General features: G+C 38.7%; 1 protein-coding gene across 3 annotated transcripts in view; it reads left to right on the top strand.

Annotated features, from left to right (window-relative positions):
- The window catches only part of LOC128693918 (uncharacterized), an 80,068-nt gene that overhangs the window by 17,805 nt on the left and 49,107 nt on the right, over window positions 1-13,156 (top strand). The gene's annotated exons all lie outside the window — the stretch shown is intronic.

Here is a 13,156-nt window from a genome sequence, read left to right as displayed (position 1 = left end):
TCCCTCAACATTCACGTTTTCAACTTTCACGGGCTTCACACATTCGCGAATTCCCAACCGCCAAATTCCCAGCCACCAAATTCCCAGCCGCCAAATCATATTTAAGTTTCCCATCACCTGTGAGTCCCTACAACCCTCCCTCCGACCCCTGCAACTGGCAGCCAGCCTTCCCACCACTCAGTGTGGTGAGTGTTTTGTTTGTTCATTATTTGCTATTAAACTACAGTATAAATAATGTAAACCCATTCATGACTGCATATTGGAATGGCTATTCGGACAGGTATTAGACGGTGACATCATGTGTTTACTCTCGAACACTGCAAAGAATTAAACATTTCTGCTACAGCTAATAATAATAATAGTAATAATAATAATAATAATAATAATAAATATGATATAATTGAAGAAGGAAATTGTACAAAAATACAAGGGAGTGGTTGACACATCGTCAGTGTGACTTTGTTTATGCTGGAGTGAACATTAGTCTCCCTGCTCTTCCAAACATTTCACAATAATTCATTGTGTTTGGTGCTTGTAGATTGAGTGTGACTGGAGTGGTAAAGGCAGTGATTGAGGCAATGGTATTTAATAACATACATGTAATAATAATACATGTTAATAATAATATGTACTATTATTATTTATAACATATATGTTAAGATGTTAAGTGAATGTATTGGAGCCTTTGAACCAAGTGAGAGAGTAATTGTGGTAGGGGACCTGAATGCTAAAGTAGGAGAAACTTTTAGAGAGGGTGTGGTAGGTAAGTTTGGGGTGCCAGGTGTAAATGATAATGGGTACCCTTTGATTGAACTTTGTATAGAAAGGGGTTTAGTTATAGGTAATACATATTTTAAGAAAAAGAGGATAAATAAGTATACAAGATATGATGTAGGGCGAAATGACAGTAGTTTGTTGGATTATGTATTGGTAGATAAAAGACTGTTGAGTAGACTTCAGGATGTACATGTTTATAGAGGGGCCACAGATATATCAGATCACTTTCTAGTTGTAGCTACACTGAGAGTAAAAGGTAGATGGGATACAAGGAGAATAGAAGCATCAGGGAAGAGAGAGGTGAAGGTTTATAAACTAAAAGAGGAGGCAGTTAGGGTAAGATATAAACAGCTATTGGAGGATAGATGGGCTAATGAGAGCATAGGCAATGGGGTCAAAGAGGTATGGGGTAGGTTTAAAAATGTAGTGTTAGAGTGTTCAGCAGAAGTTTGTGGTTACAGGAAAGTGGGTGCAGGAGGGAAGAGGAGCGATTGGTGGAATGATGATGTGAAGAGAGTAGTAAGGGAGAAAAAGTTAGCATATGAGAAGTTTTTACAAAGTAGAAGTGATGCAAGGAGGGAAGAGTATATGGAGAAAAAGAGAGAGGTTAAGAGAGTGGTGAAGCAATGTAAAAAGAGAGCAAATGAGAGAGTGGGTGAGATGTTATCAACAAATTTTGTTGAAAATAAGAAAAAGTTTTGGAGTGAGATTAACAAGTTAAGAAAGCCTAGAGAACAAATAGATTTGTCAGTTAAAAATAGGAGAGGAGAGTTATTAAATGGAGAGTTAGAGGTATTGGGAAGATGGAGGGAATATTTTGAGGAATTGTTAAATGTTGATGAAGATAGGGAAGCTGTGATTTCGTGTATAGGGCAAGGAGGAATAACATCTTGTAGGAGTGAGGAAGAGCCAGTTGTGAGTGTGGGGGAAGTTCGTGAGGCAGTAGGTAAAATGAAAGGGGTAAGGCAGCCGGGATTGATGGGATAAAGATAGAAATGTTAAAACCAGGTGGGGATATAGTTTTGGAGTGGTTGGTGCAATTATTTAATAAATGTATGGAAGAGGGTAAGGTACCTAGGGATTGGCAGAGAGCATGCATAGTTCCTTTGTATAAAGGCAAAGGGGATAAAAGAGAGTGCAAAAATTATAGGGGGATAAGTCTGTTGAGTATACCTGGTAAAGTGAATGGTAGAGTTATAATTGAAAGAATTAAGAGTAAGACGGAGGATAGGATAGCAGATGAACAAGGAGGCTTTAGGAAAGGTAGGGGGTGTGTGGACCAGGTGTTTACAGTGAAACATATAAGTGAACAGTATTTAGATAAGGCTAAAGAGGTCTTTGTGGCATTTATGGATTTGGAAAAGGCGTATGACAGGGTGGATAGGGGGGCAATGTGGCAGATGTTGCAAGTGTATGGTGTAGGAGGTAGGTTACTGAAAGCAGTGAAGAGTTTTTACGAGGATAGTGAGGCTCAAGTTAGAGTATGTAGGAAAGAGGGAAATTTTTTCCCAGTAAAAGTAGGCCTTAGACAAGGATGTGTGATGTCACCGTGGTTGTTTAATATATTTATAGATGGGGTTGTAAGAGAAGTAAATGCGAGGGTCTTGGCAAGAGGCGTGGAGTTAAAAGATAAAGAATCACACACAAAGTGGGAGTTGTCACAGTTGCTGTTTGCTGATGACACTGTGCTCTTGGGAGATTCTGAAGAGAAGTTGCAGAGATTGGTGGATGAATTTGGTAGGGTGTGCAAAAGAAGAAAATTAAAGGTGAATACAGGAAAGAGTAAGGTTATGAGGATAACAAAAAGATTAGGTGATGAAAGATTGAATATCAGATTGGAGGGAGAGAGTATGGAGGAGGTGAATGTATTCAGATATTTGGGAGTGGACGTGTCAGCGGATGGGTCTATGAAAGATGAGGTGAATCATAGAATTGATGAGGGAAAAAGAGTAAGTGGTGCACTTAGGAGTCTGTGGAGACAAAGAACTTTGTCCTTGGAGGCAAAGAGGGGAATGTATGAGAGTATAGTTTTACCAACGCTCTTATATGGGTGTGAAGCGTGGGTGATGAATGTTGCAGCGAGGAGAAGGCTGGAGGCAGTGGAGATGTCATGTCTGAGGGCAATGTGTGGTGTGAATATAATGCAGAGAATTCGTAGTTTGGAAGTTAGGAGGAGGTGCGGGATTACCAAAACTGTTGTCCAGAGGGCTGAGGAGGGGTTGTTGAGGTGGTTCAGACATGTAGAGAGAATGGAGCGAAACAGAATGACTTCAAGAGTGTATCAGTCTGTAGTGGAAGGAAGGCGGGGTAGGGGTCGGCCTAGGAAAGGTTGGAGGGAGGGGGTAATGGAGGTTTTGTGTGCGAGGGGCTTGGACTTCCAGCAGGCATGCATGAGCGTGTTTGATAGGAGTGAATGGAGACAAATGGTTTTTAATACTTGACGTGCTGTTGGAGTGTGAGCAAAGTAACATTTATGAAGGGATTCAGGGAAACCGGCAGGCCGGACTTGAGTCCTGGAGATGGGAAGTACAGTGCCTGCACTCTGAAGGAGGGGTGTTAATGTTGCAGTTTAAAAACTGTAGTGTAAAGCACCCTTCTGGCAATACAGTGATGGAGTGACTGATGGTGAAAGTTTTTCTTTTTCGGGCCACCCTGCCTTCGTGGGAATCGGCCAGTGTGATAATAAAATAAAAAATGTTATTAAATACATACATGTTAATAATAATACATGTTATTAATAATAACATGTACTATTATTATTTATAACATATATGTTATTAAATACCACTGCCTCAACCACTGAATTATTGTGAAATGTTTGGAAGAGCAGGGAGACTAATGTTCACTCCAGCATAAACAAAGCCATACTGACGATGTGTCAACCACTCCCTCGTATTTTTGTACAATTTCCTTCTTCAATTATATCATATTTATTATTATTATTATTATTATTATTATTATTATTATTGTTATTTTCGTATAGTCGGACTTGAGTCCTGGAAATGGGAAGTACAATGCCTGCACTTTAAAGGAGGGGTTTGGGATATTGGCAGTTTGGAGGGATATGTTGTGTATCTTTATACGTATATGCTTCTAAACTGTTGTATTCTGAGCACCTCTGCAAAAACAGTGATTATGTGTGAGTGTGGTGAAAGTGTTGAATGATGATGAAAGCATTTTCTTTTTGGGGATTTTCTTTCTTTTTTGGGTCACCCTGCCTTGGTGGGAGACGGCCAACTTGTTGAAAAAAAAAAATTATTATTATTATTATTATTATTGTTATTATTAGCAATAGCAGAAATGTTTGATTCTTTGCTGTGTTCAAGAGTAAACACATGATGTCACCATCTAATACCTTTCCTAATATCCATTCCAATATGCAGTCATGAATGGGTTTACATTATTTATTCTGTAGTTTAATAACAAATAATGAACAAACAAAACACTCACCACACTGAGTGGTGGGAAGGCTGGCTGCCAGTTGCGGGGGTCGGTGGGAGGGTAGTAGGGACTCGCAGTGGTGGAGGCATTGGTGGAGTCTGTGGTATTTAATAACATACATGTTATTAACATACATGTTATTAAATAACATACGTTATTAAAGCATAACATGTATATATTTAGTACAATTTACGACGTTTTCATGTAGTATTTTATGATTATTCATGGTTCAACAAGTTAAGGAAGCAGTATTGTAATATATTTCCCTACAGTATATTGGGGCACCAAACATTCACGGTTTTTCAACATTCGCGAGGCTCTTGATCCCCTAACCCTCGCGAATGTTGAGGAAGACCTGTATATCGGCAACACTTCTGCAAGTGACAGGAGTCGATGTTGACGACAGGTGAGCATCCAGAGCCAACTTCACGGTCATATATCTCGGTAAGTACTGACCCTAAATTTTTTTTTTAATCCTGTAACATGTAGAAAAATGTGCTTTTCATTTTAAAAGAAAAAAAAACGATTTTTCTATTTTTCAAAATATTCGGAGCACCACGTGAGTGAACGTAGATCTACGTTTGGACAGTTTAAGGGTTAATGCTCAAACCCCCTAAGCCTCTCGTCCACTCACTGACTCGTACCTTTTCTTAACCCTAAATTGTCTTCTAATTTGTACACTCTGAATTCTCTGCATAATATTCACACCGGCTATTTCTCTCAAACATGATATATCCACTGCCTTCAGCCTCCTCCTTGCTGCAACATTTAAACCCATGCCTCGTATTCATATAAAAGGATTGACACCACTGTACTCTGGTACCTTCCATATTTTTCCTCCATGGATAAACTTTTCTTTTTCCATGGACACTTCAACACTCCACCTACATTTTTCCTTTAATTTAGTCTATAGTTCATCTCTTTCATAGACCCATTTGCCAATACTGTATGTCCACTCCCAAATATCTAAATACAGTGGACCGTCATTTAACATGAGTTTATTTGGCAGATTCGGGGTATAGCACGATTGAAGAATTGCGGCACAATTTTATTTAGCACTTCGTAAAATTAATTTAACAAGGTTCAGTTTGCTGGAGGGGAAAAAAATTTCCTTTTCCTCAAGTGGCAACCTTGTTGTGGATCAGCGGGGGAGAGCTCCTGCCATCCCCTGCCACCACCCCAACACTCCTGACACCACATTCGTGCTTCATGCGTGTCCAGAGATATTAGACAAGAGATAACTTGTGGCCTTAATGAAGCTCGTTTTGTGCACATAAAATGAGGTAAACGTGAGTTTGTGTGATTGACTGACTGGCTTACTGAATGACTGACTGACTTACTGAATGATTGACTGACTTACTGAATAACCTACTGACTTACTGAATGACCTACTGACTTGGCTGAATAACTTACTGACTTGATTGAATAACCTTCTGACTTGACTGAATAACTTACTGACTTGGCTGAATAACTTACTGACTTGACTGAATAACTTACTGACTTGACTGACTGACTTACTGACTTGACTGACTGAATGACTTGACTGACTGACTGACTTGACTGACTGAATGACTTGACTGACTTTCTGAATGACTTAGAGCAGCTGATACCTTACTGTCAATTGTATAATGTACTGTATGGTAAAATAGAACAGGAATCCATTACGGAATTTATGCACACTCCAGTACAACCATCGACTTCAGTACCAGAACCTCTACCATCCACCTCAGCCCAGTAGGGCCACAGCATAACTCTCCACTCTTCACAATCATCCACAAACACCAGCACCCACAATTTAAGGTAAGAAATACTATTATTTCTGTTGCATTTGTAATTTTATGCAGTAAAAACAACATAATACATCATGACAATGAGCTACAATTATTCACTTTTATTTTTGTAAGATGTGGAGACCTAAAAAAAAGTTTGACCTTTTTTGGGGCTCGCAGGAACATAACCCTATTTTTCCTGTAAGTTCTTCAGTTCATCTAACACAGTTTTACCTAACACGGCATTTTCAGGGACGTAACTGCCGTGTTAAATGACAGTCTACTGTACATTAATTTTTTCCATATTCCCTCCCTCCGGTCTGATATTCAATTTCTCATTACCTAAAGTTTTTGTTATTCTCACCTTGCTCTTTTTCTATACTCACTTTAAAATTCCTTCTTTTACACTCCCTCCTAAGCTCCTTCACCAATCTTTGGAGCTTCTCTTCAGAAACGCCCAAAAGAACCATGTCACTGACAAAGTGCAAGTGTGACAACTCCTACTTTATATCAGATTCATTATCTTATAATCCTACACTTATCTTCAACACCCTAGCATTCACTGCTGTCAAAGGTATGTGACATCACATAGCTTGATAAAGAAATTGAGGATGGAAAAAATATGGATTAACCTTGCATATCAAATAGGTAAGGCATTAATATTTGTAATTTTAATTTTTTTTTTTTATTTTTGCCATCAAGTAATTTTTCACAATTATTTATTTGGTTGACTGTGTGTAGTGTTTGTAGGCCTTTTATGTAGTTATGAAAGCATGAAAACTACTAAAAAAACTTGTTTTACAAAAATTTAATTATACATAAACACCCTATACTGTGCAAAAGTTATCACAGTAAACAATAATAAATAAGCAACAAAGCTACAGACAAGGATAATAATACTCAGCTCTTAGGCATTTCATACATTCTGACTTCTCTTGGACACCTCTGTGGTGTTGCATTCCTTTAAAATCTTCTTGTTCCCTGCGTTGTTTAAAAGCTAACGTGCAGTGGCGTTATCTCCTGATTTCTTACCTATTATTCATTCTGATACCTCCCAAAATGTCAGCTCCTGATAACAGTATGTTGAATCTGAAAGGCCATGATCTGTGTGTTATTCCTTCCTGCGACTTTGTTGTTTACTGTATATAATGTGTGTAATTTCGCCATTGTGGAACCCACAGTATGCGCTTGAGTGATGCTTTTCATAATGTAAGGGTGCTGAGACTTACATAATGTGAAGGTGTTGAGACTTTTACATAATGTAAGGATGCTTGTGGCTCAGTTGGTAGCAGCCTCAGCTCACATATTGAAGGACTAAGGTTCAATTCTTAGATGAGTGGAAACATCAGGTATATTTCCTTATACCTGCTGCATCTGTTCACCTAGTAATTAGGTACCTGAGTGTTTGGCAACTAGTGCGGGTTGCATGCTGGGATAGGGAAAAGATTAAGGACTCCCAGTAGAAATAAGTTAGTCTGATGACATGACATTATTGGGTTATTTTGGACTAATAATTCTTAGGGATAATAATCCAAACAAACTCTTCTTTGTCTTCTTAAGACTTGCAAAATGTAATGGTGTTAAGACTTTTACATGAGGTAAGAGTGTCAAGACTTTTACATAGTGTAAGGGTGTCAATACTTTTACATATTGTAAGGGTGTCAAGACTTTTACATATTGTAAGTGTGTCAAGTCTTTTACATAATGTGAGGATGTTGAGACTTGTATGAAGTAAGGGTATTGATATTTTTATATACAATAAAGGTGTTAAGAGTTTAACCTAACTTAAGAGTTTGGACTTAAATGTACTATAAAAGACTCAAGACTTACAAAAGCACCTATAGGTTTAGTTAATTTTAAGTCTAAAAATCTGGCAGTTTCTCTTCTAGTAAAAAGTCTGTTATGTCAAAAATCTTTTTTTACAGTGTATGTGAAAGCAGATCATTTACTGTACTTTTAAAGCATGTTTGCTACTTAGTTTGAATTTTTATTCTCTAATATTAAACAAGAGAAAACCTTTGATTTAATGGAAAATTCTCTGGGTAAATTGATTTGCAAACAATGGACAAAGTGTGTTGGTTACAGAATTGTTGTTAATTGTTACAATCTTAGGAAAACAATCTCATCTGTATCCACCACTTTTACTGCTACTGGCCACCTGCTTCCCTCTTTTAGTGTATTAAAGTGAGGGCTTACTGTATCTGCAAGTGGGTGCATAGATGATATAGTTGGTGACTTGTTGCAATAAGGTTGCTGGTTCATTCCCCAGGGGTCCTGACACAGTTTATTTATTCTGCAGTCCTTTATAATCTTGGTATCTGAAATTTCATGCTCTATCTTATAACATATCATACATGTAGATCCAGTATTTAATATTAATTAAAATACTGTGTCATTACCCACCAAAAACTCTGTAATTTTTTTTTTTAACAAGTCGGCCATCTCCCACTGAGGCAGAGTGACCCAAAAAGAAAGAAAATCCCCAAAAAGAAAATACTTTCACCATCATTCAGCACTTTCCAGTACTCAAGTTCGGCTATATAAAAATAACTGGTTTCCCTGAATCCCTTCACTAAATATTACCCTGTCCACACCCCAACAGCTCGTCAGGTCCCGAAAACCATTCATCTCCATTCACTCCTCTCTAAAAAGCTCACGCACGCTTGCTGGAAAGTTCAAGCCCCTCGCCCACAAAACCTCCTTTACCCCCTCCCTCCATCCTCTTGGAGGACAACCCCTACCCTGTCCTCCCTCCCCTACAGATTTATACGTTCTTCATGTCATTCTACTTTGATCCATTCTCTCTAAATGACCAAACCACCTCAACAACCCCTCTTCAGCCCTCTGACTAATACAGTGGACCCCCGCATAACGATGGCATCGCATAGCGATTTTTCCGCATAACGATTACTTTTATCGCAAAATTTTTGCCGCGCATACCGATTAAAAACCCGCATACCGATTTTCGTCCGAGACGCGTCCAATGTGCCCTCACATGTGCCGGCCGTCCCATTGTTTACCAGCCAGCCTCCGCGGTAACATCCAAGCATACACTCGGAATATTTCGTATTATTACAGTGTTTTCGGTGCTGTTTCTGGAAAATAAGTGACCATGGGCCCCAAGAAAGCTTCTAGTGCCAACCCTGTGGTAAAAAGGGTGAGAATTAGTATGGAAATTAAGAAAGATTTTGAAGGGTTTGGGGCTAACCCTGAGAAGCCTATGCCAGTTGTGGAATCCATTGTGCCTACTTCAAAGATTAAGGAAATGTGTGCACAGTGGGTTGAACTGCAAACCTTTATAGATGAAAATCACCCTGACACAGCTGTTGCAAGCCGTGCTGGTGACTATTTCAATGACAATGTTATGGCCCATTTTAGGAAAGTCTTGAAGGAACGGGAGGTACAGAGCTCTATGGACAGATTTGTTGTGCGACAGAGGTCCAGTGACTCTCAAGCTGGTCCTAGTGGCATTAAAAGAAGAAGGGAAGTAACCCCAGAAAAGGACTTGCTACCTCAAGTCCTAATGGAAGGGGATTCCCCTTCTAAACAGTAAGAAGATAATGCTCTCCCCTCCTCCCATCCCATCAATCATCACCAGATCTTCAATAAAAGTAAGTGTCATGTAATTGTGCATGCCTTTTTCAGTTTGTGTGTATTAAAATTAACATTTCATGTGGTAAAAAAATTTTTTTTTCATACTTTTGGGCGTCTTGCACGGATTAATTTTATTTCCATTATTTCTTATGGGGAAAATTCATTCGCATAACGATTATTTCGCATAACGATGAGCCCTCTTGCACGGATTAAAATCGTTAACCGGGGGTCCACTGTACTTTTATTAACTCCACACCTTCTCCTAATTTCCACACTCTGAATTTTCTGCAAAATATTTACACCACACATTGCCCTTAGACAGGACATCTCCACTGCCTCCAACCACCACCTCACTGCAGCATTTACAACCCAAGCTTCATGCCCATATGAGAGTGTTGGTACCACTATACTTTTATACATTCCCTTCTTTGCCTCCATAGATAACATTTTTTGTCTCCACATATACCTCAATGCACCACTCGCCTTTTTTCCTTCATCACTTCTATTGTTAACCTCATCCTTCTTAAACCCATCTGATGACAAGTCAACTCCTAAATATCTGAAAACACTCACTTCTTCCATACTCCCTCTCTCCAATGTGATATCCAATTTTTCTTTATCTAAATCATTTGGTACCCTCATCACCTTATTCTTATCTATGTTCACTTTCTACTTTCTACCTTTACACACCCTCCCAAACTCGTCCACTAACCTTTGCAGCTTTTCTTTAGAATCTTCCATAAGCACCATATCATCAGCAAAAAGTAACTGTGTCAACTCCCATTTTGTATTTGATTCCCCATAATTTAATCCCACCCCTCTCCCCAACACCCTAGCATTTACTTATTTTACAACCCCATCTATAAATATATTAAACAACCATGGTGACATTACACATCCCTGTCTAAGACCTACTTTTACCGGGAAGTAATCTCCCTCTCTTTTACACACCCTAATCTGAGCCTCACTATCCTCATAAAAACTTTACAGCATTTAGTAACTTACTACCTATTCCATGTACTTGCAACATCTGCCACATTGGTCCCCTATCCACTCTATCATATGCCTTTTCTAAATCCTTAAATGTAATAAAATCTTCCCTACCTTTATCTAAATACTGTTCACATATATGCTTTAATGTAAACACTTGATCTATACATCCCCTACTCATTCTAAAGCCTCCTTGCTCATCCACAATCCTGCTCTCTGTCTTACCTATAATTCTTTCAATAATAACCTTACCATACACTTTTCCTGATATACTCAGTAAGCTTATTCCTCTATAATTTTTACAATCTCTTTTGTCCCCCTTCCTTGATATAAAGGAACTATACATGCTCTCTGCCAATCCCTATGTACCTTCCCCTCCTTCATACATTTATTAAACAAAAATACCAACCACTCCAACACTATATCCACCCCTGCTTTTAACATTTCTGTCATGACCCCGTCAGTTCCAGCTGCTTTACCCCCTTTCATTCTCCATAATGCCTCATGCACCTCCCCCACACTCACATCCTGCTCTTCCTCACTCCTAAAAGATGTTATACCCTGGCCAGTACATGAAATTAGCGCCTCCCTTTCTTCATCAAAATTTAAAAGTTCCTCAAAATATTCCTGCCATCTACCCATTACCTCCAGCTCCCCATCTACTAATTCCCCTACTCTATTTTTAACTGACAAATCCATTCATTCCCTAGTCTTTCTTAACTTGTTTATCTCACTCCAAAATTTTTCTTATTTTCATCAAATTTTTTTGACAGTGCCTCTCCCACTCTATCATCTGCTCTCCTTTTGCACTCTCACCACTCTTTTCACCTTCTTTTACTCTCCATAGACTCTGCTCTTCTTATAACACTTTTGCTATGTAAAACCTCTCATAAGCTACCTTTTTCTCTTTTATCACACCTTTTACTTCATCATTCCACCAATCACTCCTCTTTCCTCCTGTACCCACACTCCTATAGCCACAAATTTCTTCCCCTCATTCTAATACTACATTTTTAAAACTATTCCAACCCTCTTCAAGCCCCCCACTACTCATATTCATACTAGCCCACCTTGTATACTTATTTATCCTCTTTTTCATAAAATATGTATTACTTATTACCAAACCTCTTTCTACACATAGCTCAATTAAAGGCTCCCCATTTTCATTTACCCCTGGCACCCCAAATTTACCTACTCCCTCCACAACATTTGTACCCACTTTAACATTGAAATCCCCAACCAAAAGTACTCTCACACTTGGTTCAAAATTCCTCATGCACTCGCTCAACATTTCCCAAAATCTCTCTCTCTCTCCTCTACACTTCTCTCTTCTCCAGGTGCATAAATGCTTACTATAACCCACTTTTCACATCCAACCCTTATTTTACACCTCATAATCCTTGAATTAATACATTTATGTTCCCTCTTTGCCTGCCATAACTTATCCTTCAACATTATTGCTACTTCTTTAGCTCTAACTCTGTTTGAAACCCCTGACCTAATCCCATTTATTTCTTCCCACTGAAACTCTCCCACCCTCTTCAGCTTTGTTTCACTTAAAGCCAGGACATCCAGCTTCTTCTCATTCATAACATCCACAATCATCTCTTTCTTATCATTCACACAACATCTACGCACATTCAAACATCCTACTTGACGGTTTTCTTCTTTTTCTTTTTAGTAGGCCATTCGGGAAAAGGGGTTACTAGCCCATTGTTCCCGGCATTTTAATTGAATTTTACAACACACATGGCTTACGGAGGAAAGATTTTTGTTCCACTTCCCCTTGGATATGAAAGGAAAAGCAGTAAGAACAAGAACTTCTTCTTCTTTCAACAAACCGGCCATATCCCACCAAGGCAGGGTGGCCCAAAAAGAAAAACGAAAGTTTCTCTTTTTAAATTTAGTAATTTATACAGGAGAAGGGGTTACTAGCCCCTTGCTCCCGGCATTTTAGTCGACTCTTACAACATGCATGGCTTATGGAGGAAGAATTCTGTTCCACTTCCTCATGGAGATAAGAGGAAAAAAACAAGAACAAGAACTAGAAAGAAAATAGAAGAAAACCCAGAGGGGTGTATATATATATGCTAGTACATGTATGTGTAGTGTGACCTAAGTGTAAGTAGAAGTAGCAAGATGTACCTGAAATCTTGCATGTTTGAGACAGAAAAAAAGAGACCAGCAATCCTACCTATCATGTAAAACAATTACAGGGTTTTGTTTTACACTCACTTGGCAGGACGGTAGAAAAAAGAGACCAGCAATCCTACCATCATGTAAAACAATTACAGTTTTTCGTTTTGCACTCACTTGGCAGGATGGTAGTACCTCCCTGGGTGGTTGCTGTCTACCAACCTACTACTGTTTGTATTATTCGATACCTAAGGAACACGGATCCTTTGTATTGTATGAATTCATTTGGGTAAATGCATTTTGACTTTTTTTTTTTTTTTTTTTAAAGGTTTGGAACAACCCTTCATTCTTATGTGTGCTCACATTTTGTTGACAGGTAATGAGGGACTTATGTGAGTGAAAGTAGGCATTGAGAAGCTAAATAAAATGACATGCCAAAAGAAAGATGT

This window comes from Cherax quadricarinatus, chromosome 33 (genome assembly GCF_038502225.1).
Source record: "Cherax quadricarinatus isolate ZL_2023a chromosome 33, ASM3850222v1, whole genome shotgun sequence".
In the NCBI taxonomy this organism is placed as follows: Eukaryota; Metazoa; Arthropoda; class Malacostraca; order Decapoda; family Parastacidae; genus Cherax; species Cherax quadricarinatus.
This window is presented reverse-complemented; position numbering and strand designations above follow the sequence as displayed.